This window comes from Gouania willdenowi, chromosome 16 (genome assembly GCF_900634775.1).
Source record: "Gouania willdenowi chromosome 16, fGouWil2.1, whole genome shotgun sequence".
NCBI lineage: Eukaryota > Metazoa > Chordata > Actinopteri > Blenniiformes > Gobiesocidae > Gouania > Gouania willdenowi.
The window spans coordinates 8,399,548-8,419,601 of record NC_041059.1 but is presented as its reverse complement, the minus strand read 5'-3'; the positions used below and the strand labels follow the sequence as shown (position 1 = coordinate 8,419,601).

General features: G+C 38.6%; 1 protein-coding gene across 8 annotated transcripts in view; it reads right to left on the bottom strand.

Moving 5' to 3' along the window:
- mef2d (myocyte enhancer factor 2d) overlaps positions 1–20,054 on the bottom strand; it is a 131,548-nt gene that overhangs the window by 91,028 nt on the left and 20,466 nt on the right. For 3 of the 8 annotated variants that reach the window (XM_028469924.1, XM_028469925.1, XM_028469921.1), the window contains exon 1: positions 9,085–9,298. The exons of 1 other annotated variant lie outside the window; for it this stretch is intronic. The gene's annotated coding sequence lies outside the window, so the exon portion shown is untranslated. Of the gene's footprint in view, positions 1–9,084; positions 9,300–20,054 lie in introns of those variants that run through there. 4 more of the 8 variants (XM_028469920.1, XM_028469918.1, XM_028469922.1 and 1 more) reach the window with 2 other exon arrangements.

Sequence of the window (20,054 nt, the reverse complement as noted above, 5' to 3'; positions counted from 1 at the left end):
GACTGAAAGCTGTTTATGTTTATGTTTCAGGTTACATGGAAAAACCCAAAACGGACCAAAATTGAATGTCTTGGAGTGAGATGATATCACGAGGGGAATACCGGGAACAAACTACAAAAATGCTGTCAAGCGAATCACTGTCCTCCTTGTCTGGCAAAGAAACACCAGAAATGATGATAAGAATTAAGTATAAACACTTCTATCCATCTGTTTATGGGACTCCACATCCCACAATGCAATACGGCAAAACTTTTCTGTTAATAAACAGCGTGTTGAGGGTGGAAATAAAAACAAACTTTCAAGCGAGCACAAACATTACCACCATTAGAGCCAATCTGTGTGCAGACGCACAGTGCACACTGCCCATAGGAGTCCAATAATGATTACACAAATCAAAGCTACAGCTTCAAGCTGTGGTTGGGGATTTTTATAAGTGATGCAGAAGCAAGATAAGAGTAAGAGTACATGGCCAAGTTTGCCTGTCTGCACTTCATTTGACCTTCTTCTACAGCCACACCCCTTTGTGAGTGCGCATGACTCACAGGTAGGGATGTAACGATTCACTCAACTCCCGATATGATTCGATTCACGATACTGGGTTCACGATACGATTCTCTCACGATTTATTTTACAAAATGGGACTGTAGACAAATTTTTTTTTTTGGGAAAAAAACCAGAAAATACGGTACTATTTTCTTTTTATTTTTCATTGTCAAAAGAATTCCTTGATAAACTATTCAAAACAATGCAATTTAACTAAAAATAAATCTTGAATTAAATAAATAAAGGAATAATACAAATGAAAATGAAGCCGATTAATTTAAATTCTGGTTCTATAATAAACAATGCAAAACTGCATAATAGTTATTTTTCTTTTTAAAAGTGCAACTGAAAATGTATTTTGTGCCTTAACAATTAGACTTTAAAAAAAAAAAAAAAACCGTGATTGCAATGATTTACGTTGTATTTGTTTGGACCAGCAGAGGGCACTGGTAATACAGTGGTCGGTTGGCATGCAGATATCTTGCAGTGAAGAAGAGAAGCTATGCTAGCAGACAGAGCTAATAGAAAAACGTGACTTTTACAGATATTCAAGTAATATTACAGATTTTCTTTTGGTGCTAAAGGGGTAATGAATCATTTATTAACATATTTAAGAGTAGAAGGCGGCCAGAAAGAAACTATTAGCAGACTCCACCCGCTGCCTACACTTATGTATAGCCCCCTCAGCTGGTTAAAAAAAGTACTGCGATTCAATTTTCAGAAAATCGATATCAACCGTGATACCTATGAATCGATTTTTAACTGCCTTACAATTAATCGTTACATCCCTACTCACAGGTAAGTCATTCTACAGTGTTTTTACAATTTTAATTACTCGATTAACATATTTCATTAAAGACTTACGACTGTCACAATAATCACTTTAAAAATATCTTGTTCAAAATAAATGAAAGCTCAACCTAAGAAACAAAATGTACAGGCACTTTTTATCCATTCTTGTGATTAATTAATATTATTTGTATTATATTATAGGCTATTTTATTCACAATGCATTTGCTAATTCAAGTTTTAAAAAAAATAAAAAAATTCACAATATATCTGATGTCTGTAGTCATTTCAAGGTGCATTGAAAAAAAAAAAAATAGAAACGCAATTTTTTTTTCACCCAGCCCTAATATAATATGGCTTATTTTAGAAATGTAAGGTTAAAGAGCCTAACCAGTAGCAAAGATCACATAAACTGCTACTAATTATTTTATTTTTTTGCTCTGGAAGGTAAATATTGTATGTAAAACACCATGACAGCAATAATAACTAACTACATAGTAATTTAGTATAAACAATAATGTGTAAAAAAAACATTTTTTTTACTTTTATTGTATTTTTTGCTGCCAGTCAGCATTTTAAATGTACATTTTTCCTAAATATAATGGAAATTTTTTCTGACTCAAAGATGATCGCTCGTCAGCGACACATGGCCACTGTTCACATATCACATCAGAACTTTTATTACAGAAGAACCAGGCAGAGATGCCAAAATATGCTCATATGCAATAAAAATGAAATATTAAACACTAACATTTGTGAAAATGTGTTCCAATATTCTTTGAAAAGTATGTCGATAAATTATTCTTCATTATATTTCCATAAACTCAAATTATTTTGGATTTTTTTTCAAAATATTTTCATATTGGACATATATTACTTTTTGAAAAAAATGAAGTGGCAATGACCTAATAGGAATAAAAACAGTTAAGAAAACATTTTCAACAGGGTTTTTGTAATTAAAGGAAACACTTTTCTTTCACTTTTTAAAGCTGCTTCAACAACAACTTCATCTGCATCATTCAGCAGAGCATTTCAGCTCGTTTGGTAAGTGCACTTGTGTCATCTTTACAGCTTCTTTTAATGAAAAGATTTTTTGAAAAACGTAAAAACATGTCCCAAATTGTTGACTCTTAATGATTCAGAGTGAGCCAACATTGAAAGATCAATTGTTCAATGAAAAAGAAGTTAATTATTGTTGTGTCACTGTGGGGATTAAAGCATTGTGGGAGTGAACTTTTGTGAGGGAATAGAAAAGAAAGACGTTTCCACATTGGGACACAAACAGAGCTGCAGACGGGATTGAAAGTCAAGGGTGTGTAACTCGATCACTGAAATCCCTTATCTTACCCGGTGAGGCTTGCAATGAAGCCCAACCTTGAGGGTGTTCTGCCAGCACCAGCTGTGTGATATTTACAGCCTGTTGCTCATGTTTCTGGGCAACCATTGGACGGGGGCTCCAGACACACTCCGGCTTCAGGTCACCTCAAACGCTTCTTCGCAGTATCCACCTAAATCCAATACTGCCTGTGAGGTAGCAGCATCAGCAGGTGGATTGGAGCGCGGTCAAAAAAAGAGGCGGAGGGAGATGAAGGAGAGACCTGCTGGCATTATATCTGAAGCTTGGCTTACGATTGTGATTGTGCCTGAGCGTCCACGCTGCCAACCCTGGCAGTTGAATATGATATCCCCCCTTTCCCCCTTCTCCTCCTAACCAACCGTGGGGGAGTGAGGAGGGCTGATGCAGTGCAAGGGCAGCACTTCTGAAGTGGTTGCTGGTAGTTTTGGGGGGGGGGATGGGATGGGATAGGGACGGTAAAGAGATCTGTGTCTCTTGGCTCGTGAATCACACCCGCAATGTCAATACTGCAGTGTGCCTGTGCATGAGCACTCCAACTACCAATCACACACACACACACACACACACACACACACACACACACACACACACACACACACACACACACACACACACACACACACACACACACACACACACACACACACACACACACACACACACACACGGGATGCCCCAACTACGGCTACTCGATTATATAAAAAATTATAATCACGATTATTATAATTGAAACGATTGAAATGATTGAAAACGATTATTGAAATGATTATTTGTCGACAAAAGTTATTTATTTTTTGTACAAAACAATGTAAAAACAAAACACTTCTTGCACGTGATGTGCCTTTGCTCTAGGTGAGAGATGGGCAACTGTTATCACAGCAAGGCCACAAAAATGTGATCGTCTGATACGACGGCCACATAATCAACATTCATGCCAGTATTAAGAATAACGACCTATCTGAGCATTAACACAGGAAAGGACAAAGGGCTTTTTGGTCATTTTGGGAATTTCTGCTGGATTTTTGTGTATTTGAGTCATTATATGTGTTATTTCTTGTGTTATATTTGCATTTTGTTGATTGTCAATCTGTGCCTTTTTTTAAATTTTTTCTGTCATTTTGTAGTGTTGGGTAATTTTTTCCGTCAATTTGTGTAATTGTTTTTGTTGTTCTGTGAGTTTAGATGATTGTTTTGTGTGTCTGATGTCCTTTTGTGTTTAAGTTGTTGTTGCTTCGCGTATTTTTGTTGACGTTCTGTGCATTTTGCTGTTGTTTTGTGTGTTTTTTAAGTTATTTTGTGAATTATTTTGGGCTTCATATGACTTCCAATTTCTTGAATTACAATTTTTGGTGGATTTGTCTTGGGGGCTGCACAGACCGAGGGCCGCATGTGGCCCCCGGGCCATCAGTTGCCTATGTCTGCTTTAGGTCTTCATCATCAAACCCAAAGTGTTTCCATATAAGAGAATGTGACTTGCCATTCTTGTAGGTTTACCAAGCATTTTTGCTGCCTTTTTTCTGCCATGATTCAAGTCTGCTAGCAACAACTTTACTCATGTTAGCCTGAAGGCTAGCTTTAGCTTTAGCTTTGAGAGGGGCGGGGCGGAGGAGCTTACATGCATTGTGTATGCATTAAAAAACTCAAAGTTAGTATCAATAATAGTTTTTTTCTTGTGTGTGCCAAGCTTTATTCTTTGTAGATATCATACATCGTGGAAGTTTGTTTTATTTAGCAAAAAAAAAAACACACGTATAATTAAAAAAAATACTAATATATATATATTTTTAACAAATAAAATTTTTTTCTCTCTTTTGTTGTTTATGTAATCGTTATGTGTAATAATTGAAATTGATTTTTGATTAATTACACAGCCTTAGCCCCAACTGTCACCCATCCACTGCTAGCATTTGTATCTCCCTGGCAAAACAACAATAGCAGCACAATGATAATCCACCAATACATGAACGCTTTTCATGAATCATTTGTCTGGGGGGCATGTAAAGAAAGTGAGACTTTTTTTGTTGTTGCCAACTTTCATGTTCTTATAGATTTTAAGCTGTTGAATGTTTTCTGTTGCACTTTTTGATCATGTAAAGCATATTGAGTTGCCTTGTGTATGAAATTTGCCTTGCCTTGCCTCGCCTTGCCTACTGGCTACAAAATGGGAACTTGTTTTGGTTTTTATTCTACTCTGTGACTTTTCAGTCAGCTACATCAACAGCGTGGACAATGCAGTTTGACCTGTCAGGTTGCATCACAGCCAAATGTAAACACACCTTGCATACTAGTAGATACACCCAGCCGTGAAAGGTGTGTGCTGACTGGGGGAGCTAAAGACAACAATGAAAACAACACATTCCACAAAGGCGAACAGATTGTGTTTACTTCTGTGCTTTCCGTAACCAAGCAGCACTGTAATTAAAGAATGGAAACAAAGAAGAGTTCATTAAACGCACACTGAGTTACTGGCATTTTTAAAAAACATTTTCTCTTCGACAATGTAAGTAGGCTACCGTAATTTCTAGTGTATATGTCACAATGTAATATAGGTCACTTTCCATGGAATTTACTTTTTTTCTCACCCACCTCGGTATAGGTCCCATGTCCGAAAGCTAACATGGTGGTTTATATACTTTGTTCTTTATTTTCAGGTATTACAGTCTGGCTATTATTGTCTTTTCCTGCATGTCAACATCTGGACCAGAGACATCATAGGTGTGATATATAGAATATATTCCTTTAAAAAATATTTCGCGGCCAACAAACATCTAAATTGAAACCAGTCAATTCACGTTTTATTTGCCGAATGAAACTGATGGTGGAAAAAAGTCAAACAAGTTGCATGGTTGTATTAGTAGGATCCTTTATTTTAAAAAGAAAAATCTGACTTGTACTCCACAAATTATGGTATGTAAAGTATGCAAGCATATCCTTACCTAGTATTGCTGTTGTATATATGTGCTGTTTAAATGATATTTACCTCCAAGTAGGTAATACTTTTACAATAGCTTATTTATTTGTTTGTTTGTTAGCAGAATTAAGTCAAAAGTACTTCACAGATTTTGACAAAATTTTAACCAAAGATAGACCTTACACTATGGAAGTTTTCATTAAACTTTAGAGAATATTCAGATCAATATACTGATTTTGAATCCAAACAAAATCTATCTTTTGTTTAGGGGCGAAGTTTCATTTCAAGTCATATCTTGGTTTTTAAATTGACCAATCTTTATGAGATTGGAATCAGTTAAGTCTGTTTGGTTCCTCAATTCTCCTACTGAGTTTCATCCAGTTCGGATGCAAATTGCACAATTTATCACAAATTTTTGAGAAAAAAATTGAAGTTTCCCATACATCTGTATTGTTTTTAATGGAGATATAAGTTTCTTCCAAGTCTTTAAAGTGTGAATGATCATGGTACCATGATCAGGATTACTGATCCAGATAACTTCCAATATCTGGCAAAGAGGAGATATGGTGCTTGGTGGAGGTTTGTGCTCTCTGAGTACACTTGTTTAATGATATTTTTTCATTAATATTCCCTGAGTTTGATCGAAATTGTAGAGCATGTCCTATTCCACTAAAGTAAACAAACTGAATGGATCTATTGAGAGGTTGCACACAGTGACAATGACATGCACACATTTACCGGTATTTTTAAGGTGAATTTAAAGAATTATTCTTGTTTTTGAACTTTGATGGGAAAACACAATACACTGTACAAAGTCTATGTTTCCTTTGATTAAACGCTTTAGGAATGACCGGGACTTGGATTCAGAGTCATCCTAAGTTACTAAAACTTTCAAAATAGTGACTACCAACCAGAGGGGTAGATGTGGCCTCAAGCTCATCACTTTACAAGATAATGCAACTTAAGAATGGCTATATAATTATAAAATACCTTCCACTTCTGCTGATGAACTCATCAAAATTAAGCTATGTGTCCTTTTGTTTACTGATCACTGAGAAATTCCAGAGTAAAAAGCAGTGTTGAGTACTGTCATGCCAAATATGTAAGGCAAACTCTTCAGGATAGTTTACTAGTTTTCTCCCACGCGACTTTTCCCATGGTGGTAAACTTGCTGCAGTGGATACACAAAAGGCCCGACACAAAACAGCGATGACGTAGACATGTCAACCGAGGGCATGAAGCATGCACACCCAGGGCGGTTACGTTGGTAAGTTTGCCGTCACCTGCTTGAGAAGCTTACGTCAACAAGACTTGGCAGAAAAATGAAAGGAAAGTCCTCATAAAAGCTGCTGTAAGGTTTCATTTTAAAGATTCATCCAAGTCAAGGAGGGATGTGGTTGTTTTAAGTTTATTACAAATTAATCTATCAATACTTAGGAAATATGGCCTCGGTGCTCAACAGAGTTTTACTCTTCTATATTTTGAGAAGCCCTGGAAATCCTTTCAATGGATAAAACCTCCCAGAAGAAATCGGTTTTGTTTGCGTAATAGAAGCATGGAATCAACCCGGCTTGGTTGTGATTGTTAATGCGTGTGGTCATTAGGAAGCAAAAGGTCTCCCAGCACAGAGGAGCCTGGCTCTCAATATGGCCACAGACGACTGAGCCAGGCAGGCTTTGTTGTCAAGATACCCTTCAAAACAAGAGTCGAGCAGCTGCATCGAGACCAGCAAGCCAGTCCACTCTTCTAGTAGGTTACAATTTCATTCCATCAAAAGAATCATATCTCTAAAATCAAAAGTATTCCAAAGTCATAAACAACAGTGTAATATTGTTGTATTAGTGAAATTGTTTTCTCTCCGAGGGCAGCCACATGGTGGCATTCAGGGAGTGTATTAGGAGGTAATGAGTCTTGAGCAATTGCACTTCTAGATGGGTGTGGAGCATCTCAGTATTAGGATCTACAAAAAGGTCCATTGGATCCAACAACATGTGACTTGTCCAGAACCCTGGAGGCTCATTCCCTTGTGGGCACTCAAGTGCTTTGATTCAGGCCACAACACAGGAGTTCCACCTTTTTAGCATCAGTGTTGCCCTTGACAAACTTGTTTGAACCCTTATTCTGGACTATTCTCCTACATCTGACAGATTAATATTTCTCATTACCATAAGAGGAAATGTGTGGGTATTTTCCCCTTGATCTGTAATGATATGGTTATGACTAATCAGTTTATAATTTTTTTTTTGCCAACCTTTGTGCAAAAACAATCCATTGCCTTTAAGTAATAATATCACAAACATCAAGAAATTTTGCAAAAAAAAAATCAGATTAGATCAGCCATATGGCATTACTAAGCAATATGGATGGTTTTTGGGTGACTTTCTTTCAATAAGTAGATATTTACGGTCTTGGACTACTTCGGATTTGCTTATTTGTAAGCTTTTAGTTCTTTAAAGCACCAAAAACCCCAAGCTAAATGTTGCTTAACCAATCAGTTACTTTCCTGTTTTACAATAATTAGTATACAATATAAAGTTGTATGTCCATTGATTTACTTTTTTATACTCACTTATGTTTTTTTAAGATGAAATATATCATAAAACTTGATTTAGGATAATTCAGAGTTGTGAGGGAACATTGCATATATGGATAAGCAGTGTCTTAGCCTGTAGAGCTAATGGAGAAACATCTCTATCTCACTATCATGTTTCATTACAAGATGCAGTATGTGATTCAACTCTGGTTTGAGACAAAGCTTCTAATTGGAAAAGAATTAGGGCTGGGCGATATGGTCAAAAATTCATCTCAATAGAAAAAAATAGCAAACTCTTGATATATGACCTAGCCCTAAAAATAATACTTTTTTCTTGTAGGTTTTTTTTTTCTTAAGCTTGAAAGAACTTTCAAGAGTCAGGAAAAACCACCAGGAACTTAATGTATGGGACTGTCTGGAACATTTAATTGATATTGTCTTTGATGGATTAAATATTTGCAGGTTACTTGAAAAATGGAAATGGGGCATCCTCAGCCATTGCAGTAACGACCCCTGTTAGCCTTCAATTCAGGAAAGAGAAAGAACAGGTGTGACGTTGCGAGCTGCGCAACAACACACGCAAACAACCATAAATCACGGCAGCAGCTGCCCTCAGCTCTCAGTCCTGCCTCGGCATATCTGAGGCTGGAGAAGGTGTCGGCTCGGCGGCTGACGACACACAACAGACCACACGGCAAGTCACCTCGCACTCTGCCCTATCAACCTCATCAAGTCCTCAAGAGGCGCCAGCAGTGCACCCACAGACCACTTCCTGAACTGATTAGGACCCAACAAAAGCTTTTAATGGTCGACAGGGAGAAAGTACGATTATAAAAAACTGCCACTAATTCCTTAGATTTCTACTTGAAGTAATAATGATTTTAACCAACAGAGTAATTTAACAGTTATTTGAGGTGATTACGTAGCAGTGAGCTGCAATGTCACCCTTACCGTCAAAGGTTAGAGCGGAGAGAAGGATTAGCCGCAGCTCCACAGATGAGGTAGTCCAAAATCAACGATCACAGAGTGGAGTCAGTGTGTCAGGAGCGAAAAGAGCCTTGACTTCAGAGCAGAACATAAGCCACTACACTCTCCACTGTTCAAATGACAACTACTGGTGAGACACGTCAGTGTGGACACCCGAAATTACCCCTCACACCGGACACCATCGGTGCCCTCCCCACCCTTCTCCTCCACCACCACCACCACGGCTGCTGCTTGCCCCCCTCCATTCAAAACCCTCATAAGCACAGGATACTCATCACCTCTCTCCTGACTAGCAAACCCCTCCCCAGGTCACTCACTGCCCTAATATGCCATAAGCAACTGCCACCCATTCATCACTGACTGTGTTGGCTGGTTTTTCTGCTTTTTAAACAGTTATTCAACTTTTTGTTTGTTTATTTTGGTCACCATCAGGAATTGTAAACTGTTACTAGAGTTCAATAACGAACAGTTTTCCATTTAATACATTTTTATTCATTAAAAAAAGTTTGAACACCAATTTCTTAATAAAGAGCAGTATTACATATTTTAGCAATTTAGTTTGTCTGTGTTCCAGAGTTAATGCATCCAATCAAATAGTGTGGCCCTTTGAAAAATAAAATACTTTTTTTTGTCTCAAACTTCAAAAGAATTATAATAAAAACTATACAGGAAAAAAAAAATGAAATGAAGTGAATATAATTCAGATCAACAGCTTATTTATTAAGGGCAGCAAGATTGAGAAATGATGCCTGGGAGAAAAAAAAAAGCATGAAAAGTGATATTGTATGAAACCTACTATAAACTTTATGATTTGGATGCCTGACTGATGTAAAATGTAGATAAATATTATACAAGTTAATATTAGTCCTATGAAACATTATTATACCAGAAATTTTGACTTTTGAATCTATGAAGTAACATATTTTCAAAAAATTATCAGATAATTGACTCCTGCCAGATTAAAGTTGTAAGAAGTAGTTCTTACCACTACAAGCAATAGTGTTCATTAAAATTGGACAGTGTTGAGTCATTAAGTCTTTTGTGTTTAAATCTTGATGTCTTAATTGTAGACTAAATAGAAACAGAAAGGCTGAAAATGTTGCATGTGTGCAAGAGTGTGTGCTTGTGGTGTGAGAGTGAGGTTGTCAACCGCCTAAATGAGCGTGTCAGATGTTTGCTGCACTCCAATCTGTCCCTCATGCACATGTGTGTCACATCATACATTTGGATCATGAGTTTCAGGCAGCTGCCTATGAAACTTATGTTCCAATGAGCCTTTTGAGTCCCCCTGACTACCAGGGAAGACTACACGCACACGCACACGCACACACACACACACACACACACACACACACACACACACACACACACACACACACACACACACACACACAGACAGACGTTCAGCTGTCGGGGAGTTCAACACACCGGTAATGTCTCGTGCCGCTCAGCCAGATCCTTCAGCGTTTCATTTTAAAGTGACTCCTCTGCTGTCGAGCATGCACTGCCACTTCTCCACCTCTCCCGTCGGCTCCAGTGAACGCAGCTGATCTTTACACCACATCCAAAGCTGTGCAAATCACAAGTAAACCTCCCAGTATGAACGTGTGAGATGTAGTCTATCTGATAATGACAGAAAACGCTGTCAAAGGAGAGATTTGCTTTCTGCGAGTGTTTGTGTCTGTCACGTCGCTTCCCAAGAAATGAATCTCAGCTTGTGCCCTTTCATGACCTTGAAATCTCAAAGGAGCCTGGAGGGTGTGGGAAATGGGAGGCCAGAAGTCTGCTAAACAGTTGTGTCACTGAGTTTCCACACAGCACCATGAATGTATGCACATATTAGCCCAGAGCCTAAAGGGTTAAATAAGGGGCAAAAATGAAAGAAATGCAATCCGTTTGCCAGTAGCAACTTATATGGACAAATATGGGAGAGAAATGCTCCACCTCTGTTTTCTCAAATCAAGAAATCCGACCTTGGGCAGAGAAAAATATACATTGTTCCTAAACGCAGCAATTGTAAAGTCAAAAGCTCTGACAAAACATTTACTGTCAAACAAACAACTACTTAGTTTGCCCCATCACTGCATTTTCTCTGGGTTTCCCCCACTTTCCATCCACATTTGTTAACCATGTGCTCAAAAGCCTGGAGCCCTCCATGTTAAACACACAGTTTTGGCCTAGAGCCTAGAACAGGAATCTATGAGCCTACCTCTACGCTTCCTGACACAAACACATTCAATGGCCAAGATTGTGTGGGGCTGGCTACATGCGGTGGGGATCTGGCAGGGAGGAGAGGTGGGAGAGGCACAAAGAAGAAGCAGGAAAAATATATTTTCTTTCTTCTACAACAGAGCAGTGAGAGGAAGCAACTCTGTTGCCCAGAGGCAAGTGTATTTGTGTTGAAAAGAAGAACACAAAAGCATCCGCCACAGCTCTTGCGATGATGAACATCCATCCCGCACTCAACTAAAGAACAGAGAAACAACGTGTTTTGGGTATTTGTGGAAAATAAACAGTGCGCTACCCCAGTGATGCTCGAAGACAAAGAAGAGATCAAGAGGTTTATTTGTACTTTGTCTTTGTAGAAAATGACTAATGGATTTGTGAATAGGCGTGATGTGCTTTCAAGGGTTTGACAGTGAATCCCCTGATTATGTAAATTTGATATAACTCTGTGGATAGAGTCATTTAAAAAAGTGACAAAGCTTTATACTGAGAGCTTTTCTTCTGCATGTGACCTACATTGTTAAGGAACTTTTCAGTATTTGACTTTCTCCTGACATATCTTACAGTTTCAAAAAAGCTCTAAAGAGAAAAGTGTAAGCCTTGCAACTTCAAGCTTATAGCAAAGATTTAATGCAAATGGTGCAGCACTCTTATGGCACTGCTATCTTGGATAATTATCTTGATCAACAGCATCTCAACTGGCTCTCTCTCGCAATCTGGGGGAAGTTTGGCATCTCCCAGTCTAAAAAGCTGTCACAGCTAAAGGTTAAAGATCAAGAGCAGAAAGATGAGCCCTAACAGACTCACCAACCTGTTCCCTTCAACTGTCTTGCTCACTCAGCCGCCACCACCAAGACTCCAACACAACAGCCACTCATAAAAGCAAAAGCCAGCCTCACATTTATTTCAAATTCCTTTTTTTTTTTTGGCTATTCCTGTTAGGCTGCTACTGTGGCTTGCAAAATTAACAAGAAAACTTCAGTCCAAAGGGATTAAACTTGTGCCTCACAACATACTTGAAGTGTAGTAGTAAGCAACTTTGGTCCATCTGCCCTGTGACCAGTTAAAACAGTGTCTCCCTTCCTTATCTCATTTGAAGCTTTGTGCTTGGAAGCCTAATCATATTTTAATTTATCCACTAAATTAAAGCCATGAATCACTCAACACTTGAGAGTCCCATGCCAGCATGACTGAGGAGGGATAGAAGACATTTAGCTTACACCAAGAAAAACAGCAGCAGACGTCTGGAAGCAGATTTTCAGAAAAGTTAATATCAGAGAGGAGGTTTGAAGAAGAAAACTGTCTCTGTCTCTGGACATTAAAATCAATAAGAAACCTTTTATTATGTCTGTTTTCAAAGCACCCTATCCTTTGGTAATCAATACTATCTACTGCTGGCCATCTTGGAATTAGAGATGATTACACCTCTACCTACAGAAAATTGTTGTGTGCAATGGAATCAGCAATGTGAACGGGCTATAAAATGTTTGTGTATCTTTATTGAGGGCTTTATCTGAAGTGTCATTGAAAAGATCTCCTGATGGTTGACGCTGCTATGGACAATATATATTAAATCAGGTAAAGACAAAGCGTAGGCCTCATAGATCAACAATGATCATTTGCTCAAAAAAAAGATGTAACAGTTTGTTTGGATCTCCACTGTAAACACTCGGTTTATCAATATTTTCGGAAAAGTTTTGCACATTTGCATTGTGGGATGTGGAGTCCCGTAGACGGATAAATAAAAGTGTTTTTACTTATTTCCTCCTGGGATTTCTTAGGTTTGCCCTCCAAAACACTGCCAAAGTTATTTCCCAACACATTTCTGGTGTTTTCAAGAACTGAAAGTTGCAGCAAACCAATGGCAGATGTTTCTTTCTTGGTTAACACAGAAAGATCTGAATCTGGCCCAAATTGAATGTCTCGCGGAGTGAGGTGATATCACAAGGAATACCATGAACAAAAATGGTGTCTGTTGGTGAAGAAACTCAATAAATCACTCTAAGAAAGGATTGTGACTCACACTCACTTTAAAGTAGAAATGTAAAGTAGATATTTGGACCTGGGCAAAGATTTAACTCATGGAGAAAATAAAGTACTTGGACACTGGTATAGAAATAAATGAATGAAGAAAAAAAAGACACGTGCTATTCGCAATTTTTATTACGAAGCACCTTCTAATGCCTTTCCAATCTCAAAAGTTAAAAACACTATGGGTGTGGTTCTGATTTGTGATTAAAATAGTTACAATGGCCTGTCAACAATGTCAATTTATAGATTTTTTTAAAAAAAACAATCAATCTTCAAATGTACCAATAGTTACAATACGATACTTTGGACCTGGTTTAGATTTAGACAGAAAGCATTTACACCTTTAAATCTACTTTGTTATGTTCTACTCCCGTAGGAGAACAGGTTGTCCTGCACACTCACAAAGTTGGTGATTTGATCCCCAAAGTGTCCTTGGGCCAGACCACAAAACTTCAGTGGCCCTATCATCTTGCATGGTTTGTTGCCATGAATGCGAGTGAATCTGTGTTTGCGGTGTGTGTGTGTTTGTGTGTGTGTGTGTGTGTGTGTGTGTGTGTGTGTGTGTGTGTGTGTGTGTGTGTGTGTGTGTGTGTGCGTGTGTGTGTGTGTGTGTGTGTGTGTGGTTGTCAGTAATTTGATGAAGTAATGAATTGGAGATAAAACTTAGTAAGCTTTAAAATTGTATATTTAGAGTACTTAACTGGACACATTTTACCGCTTTAGTGTTAACCCATTTCTACGTCACGTCGACGTCACTTTATATACTTTTCTGTTTCATCATTTTTCCCTGTTATTAATTTTGCAGTTTATATGCCTCAGAGAATTTACATAAACTGGAGGATAGTTACGCTGAATTCACGTGAGGTTAGCCACACACCCCAGCCACGCGTTTAGGGGGAAAATCAGATGGAAGTGCATGATATGGTCCAAAAACATTTGTGAAATCTTTAATTCCTGCCAACCAGTGAATCACCCTCATGTTTTTGCTTTGACATATCACCAGATAAAATTATCACCAGTTCGGGTAATACACCATCAGCGAAAGTAACCCCTCTTTGTGCCAGGGAATTTTCAGATTTGCATGTCGTCATAATCTGGACTGCATGTTCATCACAACAGAATAAAAACACACTTCAGATGAAGCTCTGCTTTAATTTTCAATCACAGGATAACACAATCACTATTCCGTAACATGCAGCGTAAGATTTTGAACGGGATTCTGGACGGAACTAGACATATTTGTCAGCTTGTCACACTTTATAGACATTCATTCACCCATTTTCCAGTGAAAAATAGTGTGTAAACGTGATATTGTACCACAACATGGATAAGAGGCATTTCTGTGTCATATTGGGGCCCGATTTTAACTAAAGGGGTCAAACTGCTATCTCTGCTACAGAACGCAAATTCATTTTTTCATTCCGTTCCCACGATCACAGAAAATTGTAGAGAAAGAGAATGAGCGACACCATCATGGCGCTCTCACATTGCAGTCACAAGGAGTTGTGTTGTCCACAAACAAATCCCCAAAGGCGACAAGTCGTTTGATGTGCAATGGAGCGGTGAAGGCCACGCATAGCCAGGCCTCCCTCCCTCCCTTAACAAGCTCCTGACTTTGACTGTGTGTGTGTGCACGCACACGCACACACACACACACACACACACACACACACACACACACACACACACACACACACTTCTCCTCAGAAACAGCTGACGTCTTAACAGACTTACAACAGCTGACAGGCTACAGGTGGGGCAGAGGGGACCCTTCATAAGCACTCCAACCCCACCCTACCCCCACCTTCCTCTAGTGGTTGCCATATAATTCCCCCTTTGCAATCCCACGTACACACACATGCACACACCTGTTGTGACTCCAGTGGAATTGTCCTCTTGTGAAAAGGCTTCCTTCATACTGTAACAGCCATTCAGCGCGCACACACACACACACACACACACATACACACACAGTGTGTCCCTCTCAGAGCATTAAAAAGGGACTTTATGACCCTTCGGCATGTGTTTGAACAAGGTATGTATAGGATAGTGCAACTGTGACAACAGATGCTCCTACAGACCAGAACCACGAGCTAAAAGCCCTAAGCTCCTTTACTGTGCCTCAGTGGAGCAGTACCAGCATTACAGCCAGCAGAAAAACCATGCCGTCATGTTAATCCATAATCATTTTAAAACACAAGGTTTTCACTTCAATCATCACCATGTTCCATCATAATGACAGCTTGACCCTACAAAGGTCTTATAATCCTAGCTGAGATCAGGCCTAAGACAACAAATCAAAGTGACCCCAGGTTAATTGTTTAAACTTGATTGACTAAAGTAGAAGAACTCAGATTACCACAGATTCTCCAACCGCACAATGGCCACGGTTACATGATGTTTTTTTAATTCGGAAGTAAAGTATTCTGCTTTGTGTTCACATGGAAATAGTAATTCTGAATTTAGGTTTACATGGAAAACATTTTTATTCACCTTTATCAAATTCCGCATTCGGTCTGGGGGTTGGGAAGGTTTCTGATTGAATGGGGGGGGGGCAAACTTGACATATTCACGTCTACCGGAAAGAAAACACAAAACAAACCTTTTCTTTTTGGCCACAACATAGAAGACCACTTAATAAGTTCTATTTTCACTTTAATTTTGATTATAATTTTGAAGCAGCAGCTCAACAATAACATACTGTTTCACTTTCGTCAGCTGAGGAGTAAAAGGGAGACAGAGTACCGGAGGACTTTGGCCAATCAAAGCCAACGGTTAATGCAACGGCCACTTGTTTCATCATATCAATATCTATTATCGAGACATTTTTAAATTTGGAGTTTAAATCGGAATAAACCAGCCACTTAATTCAGAATGATTATTTTCATTCGGAATTAGTTCACAAGGTAATTTTTAATCTTTTTAAAGAGGATTTAACTTTTATTCTGAATTAAAAGGGAATTAAAGCTCTCATGTAAATGTGGCCAAATACACTTTTTCCTTTGATGAAGACAAAGACAAAGAGGATGAATCACAAGTGTGGGAAGTCGGAGAAATGAGCATTCGCTTTTGTTGGTCAAAGTTTTTCGTCAGGTGAGTTTGTTGGGAAGTGTGAGCAGGACATTTGGGATAAGGAGCATTTGTTTGTAAGAAAGAGCAAAGCTGTGGTGAAGAAATGGGATTTGAAAGCACAGCATTTCTTTGGATTGGATGAAAAAGGCTCTGGAGTGAAATGGGATAGGGAGGGAAAAAACACATCTTTGGATTACGTATTCTTGCTGTGTGTGCAAAACAGGGGGGAGAAAAAACTTTTTCAAAAAATTTAGAGAAGACTTCTCAAACCACTGAACCTGGTTTTTGTTCTTCACTCTCATCTTTCACGAGCCGACCTGCAGCTTACTGAGGCAGGAAAAGATTTACCACTTCTCATTTACATTTGATGGTAGAATGCAATTCAAACAGCACACCAAAGCAGGTTGTGTGCTTTCGTGTGCTGATTCAGGCTGATTCATTGTTTCTGGCATAAAATGCACTTTATCTGCGTTAGATGTCATCGTCTGTGTATCTCGCTGCTCTGCACACCACAAACTGTGGATACACTCTGTTTTAAGCCAACTTTCTATCAAAGCTACCATAGATTTCTTCGCGAGTTTGAGTAACTTGTTGGATCGAACCACACAGGGAAACCGTTTCTTCCTATATGCGTTAATCAGCTGCAGCTAGTCTTGATGGTGTCACTGGTTTACTGCTTTTTTAATTCTTCTTAATTTGAATAAACACCAACCACTGAAGGCCAGAAACACCTGGCAAAGCAGTAATAAAAAAAAACTCTGACCAAGTCAACCAACCACACAAAACGAAACACACATTTTTCCTGCTTTTAATCTCATCACGTTGAGTATTAAATAGTAAATTGCACTTCATTAGAAGGGTCCCCGATTATGTGTGATGACGGAATAAACGGAACTCAGGTGATGAAACGGAAAAGGAATTAACACATGATGAAGAAATACCTCCAATGCATGTTTCGGGACAATATCGCACATTTACACGCTATTTTTCAATGGAAAACAGGTGATTGAATGTCTAGAAAGTGTGACAAATATGTGCAATTCTGCACATAATCCCATTATAAATCTTGCACTAAGTGTTAAGGTGCAAGTAGTGACCGTGTTATGCTGTGATTTCAAATCTATACAGAGCTTCTGGAGGGTGTTTTTAATGTGTTGTGATGAACAAACAGTTCTGGTTCAACCTATTATTAAAACTTACGACCTACTCAGATGTATGAACATCTCCAAACATGCATCAGTTCTCTGAAAAGAAAGGGATCAACTTGACTTTGAAGTACATCCCACATGGTCCAACCATACTTAAAGGAGAACTCGTTTGAGCCTCCATGAACTTATTTTCCCAGTAATTAACTCAACTTTAACGAGTTCACTGGGTGAAATTACACCTCATTATACGTTGTCTTGCGTTCCCCTAACATAAAATGTCTGTTGAAACAACAGCATGAATGGATGTCTAATTCATCCACTATTCTTTTTATTAACCAACAAAACCAACTAATGCTTAAAAACCTTTATCTTCAGTCTATTTTCCTTCTATCCAAAGAACATAGACCATGTTTTCCTGATGACATAAACATATACTTTTTATATTCTTATTTTAAAAACTATGTATTTTGTTGGTTAGTTTGGAGATACTGCTTTTTAAAAATCCTAAATGAGCTGGGTATACGGTAGAATAGATTTCAGGCCTTTTTTAAATAAACCTTGAAAAGACTGAGAATCATGTGTTAAGGAAATCAATGATGAAAACCTAACAGACAAAATTACAAAAGACAAAGTCCCAAACCCCTTATTGGAAAAGTAGACAAAATCCCAATTTAATGTTTTTTTTCTAAGGATGCACCGATCAATCAGCCGGCCGGCCTTATCTTGGGGGATCGGCGATCGGCCGATCCTTGCATATGAAACCAATCCTTTCCTTTAATATTTTCTACCTCCACAAAGGTCAAACAATTGTAATTTACTCCACCACACCCCCACTCACAGTCACAGTCAACAATGAAATAATGGAAAAGGACACCTCATATAAATATCGGCTCCATAAACGACCATAAACTTACATTTCAACTCAACACTGAACACATTTTTTCAAAATGTCAACAGTGCCTCTTCTTTCTCCGTAAGCTCCGCAACCTTCAGGTTCACCAATCCATTCTCGCTGTTTTCTATAAATGTTTCATTGAATCCATCCTCACATTCAATATCACCGCCTGGTTTGGTTCACACTCTCACTCACCGCAACACTCTTCATAAAATCATCAAAATCAGCAGCAAAGTCATTGGTCAGGAACAGCAGTCACTCACTGCCATCTACAACAACAGTCCTGAAGATCTTCACACACCCTGAACCCTCACTACACTTCGCTGCTACAGGTCGCTCCCACTGCGGACAGCTCCAGCTTCCTCCCCACCTCCATCCGCCTGTTAAACAGCTGATGGCAGCACAAAATCTGTAGTTGAGGACTATAATTTTTGGCCTTTTTGTTTTTAATCTTTTAAAGTTTTTTAATCTATTTATTAGGAAACTCATGAACGACAGAATTTTTATGTGTGAATGGATACAGTATATGGTGTGCTGTGTTTTATTGTTTCTGCACTGGCGCTTTCTCTGTAAATGAAGTTCCTAACGGATGAATAAAGTTTATTTGATTTGATTGTTTTGTTGATATTGTTCAACGTTTTACAATACAATAAGATTGGAATATTCAAGGTGCATGCTCTTTAATAAATAAAAATGAAAATTGGGATTGTCCAAAATCGGAATCGGCAGGTCAGGCTTTTAAAAAAATCGATGATCAGCCTGAATCGGTGATCGGTGCACCCCTAGTTTTTTTTATTTATTAAATACCTTCCGACTCCAGTCCAACAGGCATTAAGATATTGACGTCTGAGACCGGCCCGGGTATCCATCCTCTACTTCTATAACCCCAACCCTAAAGCTTGAACCATATTTCTAATTTCATTATATATTTATACATGAAATTTTGTCCATTTTTCATGAGTTTGGGATTCTGTCTTTTAGGGTTTTGTTTACTGGGAATTTTTCCGTTCGAAATTTGTCTGTTAGTAATATGTTCCAGTCTAACAAGTGCTGTGTAGAAAAATATTAAATATTACTTTGCCTTATCATTTTCTCCTTGCACTTTCCCTACTTTTTTCCCCTTCATGAGAAAGGTAGAAGACTCATTCTCTCTGAGGCTAGTGATGTACCCGCAGTAATGTGATAACCAGTTCAATAACATAAACAACTGCCGGAATACTCCAGAGAAAAGATGCACAGGAAGAGAACTGTGTGTGTGATAGAGGGAGAGAAAGAGTCAGTGGGTGGATGTCTGTGTGCGTTTGTATTACATGGGAGCGCGTGTGGGCTGCAGAGCAGGAGAGGCCTGGGCGAGAGGTGAGGACGAGTCAGCCATTGAACACCATCAAATAAAGCGTTATCTAATGCCTGCACTGACACTGCCAGCCAGAAAACAAGCGCACTATCGACTGAAAGCACGGCAGCGCTTTTGCCCAGAAAAAAAAAGATCCCCTGCTGACACCGTGAGCTAAGTTTGCAGATTAAAACCCAAGAAATAGATTTCAGCTGCTCTTTGAAGTCTA